The sequence below is a fragment of the Oncorhynchus keta genome, chromosome 23 (genome assembly GCF_023373465.1).
Source record: "Oncorhynchus keta strain PuntledgeMale-10-30-2019 chromosome 23, Oket_V2, whole genome shotgun sequence".
Lineage (NCBI taxonomy): Eukaryota > Metazoa > Chordata > Actinopteri > Salmoniformes > Salmonidae > Oncorhynchus > Oncorhynchus keta.
Window position 1 is genome coordinate 24,761,178 of NC_068443.1, and position 7,866 is coordinate 24,769,043.

General features: G+C 40.9%; 1 long non-coding RNA gene across 1 annotated transcript; it reads right to left on the reverse strand.

Moving 5' to 3' along the window:
* On the reverse strand, window positions 1–2,857 carry LOC127911031 (uncharacterized). Its single transcript, XR_008077417.1, has 2 exons — window positions 1,499–2,857; window positions 1–978 (listed from the first exon to the last, which is right to left on the reverse strand). It is a non-coding gene; the product is annotated as an uncharacterized LOC127911031 (long non-coding RNA).
* Between the last annotated feature and the right edge of the window lie 5,009 nt (window positions 2,858–7,866).

Sequence of the window (7,866 nt, forward strand, 5' to 3'; positions counted from 1 at the left end):
TTACCCAGTTACTGATCAAATCAAATTTATTTATATAGCCCTTCTTACATCAGCTGATATCTCAAAGTGCTGTGCAGAAACCCAGCTTAAAACCACAAACAGCAAGCAATGCAGGTGTAGAAGCACGGTGGCGAGGAAAAACTCCCTAGAAAGGCCAAAACCTAGGAAGAAACCTAGAGAGGAACCAGGCTATGAGGAGTGGCCAGTCCTCTTCTGGCTGTGCCAGGTAGAGATTATAACAGAACATGGCCAAGATGTTAAAATGTTCATAAATGGTCAAATAATAATAATCACAGTAGTTGTCGAGGGTGCAACAGGTCAGCACCTCAGGAGTAAGTGTCAGTTGGCTTTTCATAGCCGATCATTGACAGTATCACTACCGCTCCTGCTGTCTCTAGAGAGTTGAAAACAGCAGGTCTGGGACAGGTAGCACGTCCGGTGAACAGGTCAGGGTTCCATAGCCGCAGGCAGAACAGTTGAAACTGGAGCAGCAACACGGCCAGGTGCTCTGGGGACAGAAAGGAATCATCATGCCAGGTAGTCCTGAGGCATGGGCCTAGGGCTCAGGTCCTCCACGAGAGAAAGAAAGAAAGAGAGAATTAGAGAGAGCATACTTAAATTCACATAGGACACCGGATAAGACAGGAGAAATACTCCAGATATAACGGACTGACCCTAGCCCCCCGACACATAAACTACTACAGCATAAATACTGGAGACTTATACAGGAGGGGTTAGGAGACACTGTGCCCCGTGCGAGGGGATTTATACTACTATCTGTACTTACTGGTGGCACAGACACTGTTTCATCCTTTCCTTCACTGAAATTACCCTTGCCTAACGATTGCGTCTGAAGCTGGGCTTGCAGCACAGCTATCCTCGCCATAAGCGATCATTCTCCTGTATATTATGAGTAGAACGACTGCAATTACAAGACATCATGTTAATGTTACTACTTAGCTTCGGCTGGTGGAGGGCCTGACGAACCACGTCCAGATAAAGTGTCCGGAGTGAAAAAGTTGAATGAAAAAAAAAAAAGTTGAGTGAGGGAAAAAATAAAAATATAAATGGTAATTAAAAGTAAAAAACGTAAAGTTGTCAGGTAGCAAAGTAAGATTAGCAACAAAACGCACAGCAGCAAGTCTGCAAGTTGTGACCGGAAATCTGATCCACATTTGATTTGATAATGAATTTGTACAACTGACTAGGTATCCCCCTTTCAATATGTATATGTTTTTAAAATTTAGCCTCTTGAGATTGGAAAACTATTTTTTTTGTATGAAGTTAAACATGTGCTCTTTATGATAGAATGTTAAAATGAGGTAAAATCCAAAGTTTTTTTTAACGAAGTTACCCAGTTACTGACCCACATTTGATTCGATAAAGAATAGGAGGGTGCTCATATTTGTCCTACTCCACATGTGTATTGGAAATGTGTTTTTTTGCCCAACTTCTCTTGAGAAACAGAAACAGATATGAACAGATCTTTTTCTCTCACCTTGTCAGCATGGGGGATTCAAATTAGCAATCCCAAAACTCTAACCACTAGGTCACCTGACTGCTCCACTGATAACAACTTAAAACATGTCATCCTCTTCAATGTTTGTATATCTATTTAAGCTCCTTCTAGGACTTGGGGAAATACCGAATGATCCTACTGATCTCTTTGCTGAGCTTGCAGCGGCAGCCTGTGTTTCCGCTGATTCATCACTGTCCCCTCCCTTGGCTAGACTGGACCAGAACCAATAAGTATTTTAGCCAAGGAAGATGTCAGTCAGTCACGTGGTAGAAAAATGTGTTTACTCTGTAAGGGAAAGGGGGGGGGGGATTTTTTCCCCTGGACGTGCAGGAACATCGACACTTCACAGGACATAAATATTGACTTAGCCTGTCCTCCTCCCTCTGCTGCCTGAGGGGAAAGGGGGTGCTGGCAAGATTTGTTGTCGGACCTTTTACCTACATCCTATCTGGCCCTACAACAGAAAAGTTACAAAGTGTACTGATTGGCTCAGTGAGAAGCAAGTCAGCCAATCATAAAGTACAAAGCAGGTCACTTCGGAGAAAAGTTGTCTGGCAAATTCCCTAGTCATGTACTTTACCTTACATTTACATTTACATTTAAGTCATTTAGCAGACGCTCTTATCCAGAGCGACTTACAAACCTTTGTCATGTTGTTCTTGGCATTTCCCCCCCAAAATCAAAAAAGAAGTCCCTTAATTGGCATATATAATTACCCTTATTCTGTTGCAAAACTTTTCCTTAAACGGAAGCAAATGTTACAAAATGGGGAGGGACCTACCTGAATTTGTTTTGCGACTGTTTAGACTAATGATTACACCCCATATCTTGTGCTTGTATGTTTTATATCAAAGTGTTTTTGCTGCCTTTACCAGACTGTCAAATCAGTACCACAAACATTAGAAATGCAATGTTTTGAAGTTTTCCTACACTTTATTAATCTTCAGGTATCATCAAAAATGCATTCTAGGACATCTTTGTTGGAACAGGCCCCACCCCATTCTGGAGAGAAAATTAATCAAATCAAAAATATCTGTATACCTTGGAATTGACTGAAGTTTTCTGAGGTTTTACAAGAGCATAACAGAATGGCTCTGTACCAGGCTGTGTCAGAGGAAGGCACTAAAAACTGTCAAAAACTCCAGCCACCGAAGTCATAGGCTGTTGGCAAGCGGTACCGGAGCGCCAAGTCAGTGACCAAAAGGCACCTGAACACCTTCTACCCCTAAGCCATAAGGCTGCTGAACAGTTAATCAAATTCCTAGACAGAAAATGTACATTGACCCCCTTCATTATGTATTCATCTTAATTGTTTTGCACTGGACTATCTTGCACTGACTATGCACCACACACACACACACACACACACACACACACACACACACACACACACACACACACACACACACACACACACACACACACACACACACACACACACACACACACACACACACACTGCTGCTACTCTGTTTATTATTTCCTGATCAGTGGTGTAAAGTTCTTTGAAGTACTACTTAAGTCGTTTTTTGGGGTATCTGTACTTTACTATATTTTTTTTACTACTTTTGCTTTTACTTCACTACATTCTTTAAGAAAATATTATACTTTTCACTCTGTACATTGACACCCAAAAGTACTTGTTACATTTTGAATGCTTAGCAGGACAGGGAAATGGTTCAATCTACGCCCTTATCAACAGAACATCCCTGGTCATCACTACTGACTCTGATCTGGTGGACTCACTAAACACACAGGCTTCATTTGTAAATGATCTCTGAGTGTTGGAGTGTGCCCCTGGCTATCCATGAATTAAAAAAGAAAAGAAAATGGTGCCTGGTTTGCTTAATATAAGGAATTTGAAATGTTTTATACTTTTACTTTCACTTTTGATACTTAAGTATATATTTAAACCAAATACATTTAGACTTTTACTTAAGTATAATTTTACTGGGTGAATTTTAGTTTTACTTGAGTCATTTTCTATGAAGGTATCTTTATTTTTACTCAACTTTTTCCACCACTGATAGTCACTTTTACCCCTACCCACATGTGCATACTGTATTACCTCAATTACTTAATCTACCTCGTATCCCTGAACATTGACTCGGTACTGATACTCGTATAACGCCTCATTATTGTTTTTATTGTGCTACTATTTCCTTTTTTATTCAGCAAATATTTGTCTTACTTTTTAACTCTGCATTGTTGAGAAAGGGCTCGTAAGTAAATATTTCACTGTAAAGTCTACACCTGTTGTATTCGGCGGATGTGACCAATAAAACCTTTCGATTTGATTGTGATTTGAGTCCTGTTCACCTCCATGTTTTGCAATCCAATTCAGAATATACAGTTACCTCAGAATCAATGGACTAAGAAGGAATAAGATAAAATGCCACCATATAAGTACATTGCAGGCATCAAGCATTGCATTTACAGTTAACCAGCTATCCGCCACCCCACTATTAAGTCTGATCCCCTTACCATAAGTACAATTAAAATGGTGGAGGAATTCAATGCAATAGAGTAATTGATACATTTGCATCAACAATCCTTGCCTTAGAATAACTCCTATTCAACATGTCAAGATGCAATTGCTTTGTGGAAGGAACAATGTCTGTATTGCTTGTAACATATCCTTCCACCTAACCCATGCATGTCTAGCGGTTTTCTAGTTTGTGCTGGTTATGCTCTTTTACCTAACAGAAAGAGGGTGTGTAGGCAGGGGAGGGGATGGGGGATATCTGCATGTTTACAGTGTCACTAAGCAAGCCCCTTGGTTGGACAGCAGCCATACCACCGCCATTCAAATTTCCATCCCTCCACACACCCTTCTTGAAAGCTAAATCCTTGCATATAAAATCCCAGTAGCCTCCTCCCGGAGAAACTGGAGTTATGCAGAGAGGGAGCTGCATGGACAAAGGAAGGGGAGGGATGGTGCTGCTTTGTTGCTATGACGACCACCGGAATGTACAGGCTTGGTCGAGATGGTTCTTGTATGGACTGGGAGGCGTGAGCAGTGGGGTGGGGTGAGAAAAAAAAACATCCTTGTTATGTAACATGGAGAAAAAGAACAGAATCAGTTCTTCCAAATAGGACCTTGTACAATACCCGCAAGATTAGCCCGCTTCAAAGATTCATGCAATTATTTGTCAGTGTAGATTTCCACCCCACCTTGCCCTTTATTGGCATAGTGTCCGTGTTAAAAACAGCATATCGTTGCATTTTAGGGCCATCAGTGCCATCAATCAGCTGTGTTGAAGCTCTGCCAATCGTCTCTCTGCATTGCATTGCATGGTAAAAACACTCTGGTCATTGTGTAACACACATTACGCCAGTACAATCCAGTGCTTCACCGTTTCCACTCAAATGCATAGTGAGTCAGAAGTCAAGATAATAAACATCTGATGACATACTGCACGTTAGCTGTAAACCAGGTTAGACATAGATGGTGTGATATAGACATTGAACAAGACAGAGAGAAGAGAGAATAGATGGAATTAACATGATTCTGCAGAGGACCATGTGGCAGAAATAGACCAAGTGCAGACTAGGCAAGGAATGTTTCTGTCTTGGCTTGGAATCCATATAATCCTTTTATGAGAAAGCAGCGTACATTTAAGGGGCATTTGAAGAGAGGGATTTGCCGCATTCCCCTCTCTGTCAGAGCCCTGTATGACTGGGCACATATTTAATACAGATCTGCTATCTTAATTTGATCACTCTCTTGTCGCAGATCATTTTCCTGTGCAGTTTGTCATTTCCACTTTAAAATGTCAGACTTGATTTGCCCAAATGAAAAATGTATTCAGGGCAGGTGGGGCAGAGCTGGCCTGTTTCCCATGTTATTTTGGCATTAATACGAGTCACATATCAGTTTGCAAACAATTTAAAACTATATACATATATCATTGAGTTAATAAAGCTGCATACGAACATGCTCTTTTTTGTTTTCTTGAGTAATGCAGCTCCAAAATGCAGGTGTTTCAGCCTAGCTCAGTGCTTTCTGTGGTTGCGCCATGATTGGCTCAGTGTTCTGTCGCTCATGGAGACACTACGCCACGGCCAAGTAGTAAGGGTAGACATAAAACATTTAAGCCCTTTGGCTCCTGCCATAGAACATTTCAAAAGTGCTAAACAAGTAGTTATATTGACTATATCCAAATTACGAATGGTCTCTTATCCGCTGGTCGTCCCCTTATGCCATAGTTTGTACATCTCAATTGTCAGTAGAATCCACATTTGTTTAAGCAAGTCAGCTATATCAGCTATGTTTTTTTAAAGGCAGTAAATGAGGCTGAATGAACCATTTCGCTGCCAGACAAGGCTACGCTGTTAGCCAGATGTAGCAGTGGTAAGGTGTTGGGACTGCTGTTGGGACAGCTTTATGTAGGCCCTAACAGTTTCTGGGCATCGTTTTTCACCGTTATAGGGCAATTAATGTATTGTTTAGTGTTGTTTTGTGTAGTGGATTTGCTGGCAAGCACCCCCCCCCACACACACACACCAAAATGTACATGCTAAAATCGCTACTGCTTTTGAGTCCATGCTCTCCAGGTCCGATACACACTCATACACACACATCATGCAGACATGAACATGCATTCACACGTAGGTACTATATATACAAGCAGGCACATGTGTACATATGTTTCAAGGAAATCACATCTACCAACACAATACTGTATGTGTAAATATACAAGACAGAATTTTTTTTCTAAGAGTGGAGCCAAACAAACAGCCTTGGTCCAAGATAGACAACCACTAAACACTGGCCAAATGTGTAACTGGAAAGTATTGTAAATCAGAGCACGCTAGCTAGCCCCATGCCTGAAGTTCCACAGCATGCCGACTGGGTTCTCTCCTGTCCTGACCTACAGTAATAGCCCAGCAGAAATGTTGAACCCTGTTTCACATGAGACTGTCACCCTCCCTACTGTACAGGTTTTGACCAAATATCCCAAATATCCTATAACCTGTTTTAGAGAAATGTAATCATCGAATATTGTAAGAGCTTTCATTGTCTGTTTATATGCCCCCTTTATTTATCCTATGGTTCTGACTTGTTGTACAGGGAGTATACTGTAAGAACGGCCCATGTTCTGAATTCTGTCACTGTATATTTCAAAAGTGCTGAACAAATAGTTATATTGACTATGTCCGTCATCGCTTGCTCATTAATGACTTAATCGAAATTACGGATTTCCTCTCATCTGCTTGTCGTCCCCTTGTGCCATGATTTGTACATCTCAATTGTCAGTAGAAACCACATCTGTTTAAGCAAGTCAGCCATATCAGCTATGTTTTTTAAAAAGGCAGTAAATGAGGCTGAATTAACTGTTTCACTGCCAGCTGAATTGTATTGGGACTCTGATGTTGGGACAACATAATGTAGGCCTTAATAGTTTGTGGGCGCCGTTTGTTACCGCTATAGGGCAATTAATGTATTGTTTAGTGTTGTGTTGTGTAGTGACTTTGCTGGCATGTATCCCACATTTAATTTTTTTGCATGCTGAAATCGCCATTGACCAGCTGTAAAGTCAAAATTGGCTATATCGTAAAATTTCATGAAAACAAAAATGGCATTAGATTAGGGTTAGCGGTGTGGTTAAGGTTAGGTTTAGTTTAAAATCTGATTTTGTGACTTTCTGGTTGTGCCAGCTAGTGACCACACTGCCTTCAGGGCAAGTTCATGACAATATATTCCAACCTGCAGGTTACTACCCACAGGGCACAGATGTCATTTCCATGTCTAATTTTGATTTACATTTGATTAAGTTGTCAACTAATGTGTATTCAATGTGAAATCAACAAGAATTCTAACCATGTCTTTGTATTTAGGTGAAAATGTAGGTGAAAACTTTTCACCTAAAAAAAGACAAAGATGACGGAAATCCCTTTATGTTGATGACTTTTTACAAATCTAATCAGTTTTCCATATTGATTTAACGTCAACACGTTGATTTTATTTGTTGAAATGAAATAGAAACAAAGTTGATTCAACCAGTTTGTGCCCAATGGGTAACTTCTGTCAAAGCAACTCTAAATCTGAAACCCAACACCTCATAAACATCGACATAGAACATCTATCCACCTCTATCCACCTCGCTCTCCAATGAATGGCTTTGCACCATCTCTGGCCTAGCGCCTATCCTTAAGCCCATGGAAAATCTATCCACCTCGCTCTCCAATGAATGGCTTTGCACCATCTCTGGCCTAGCGCCTATCCTTAAGCCCATGGAAAATCTATCCACCTCGCTCTCCAATGAATGGCTTTGCACCATCTCTGGCCTAGCGCCTATCCTTAAGCCCATGGAAAATCTATCCACCTCGCTCTCCAATGAATG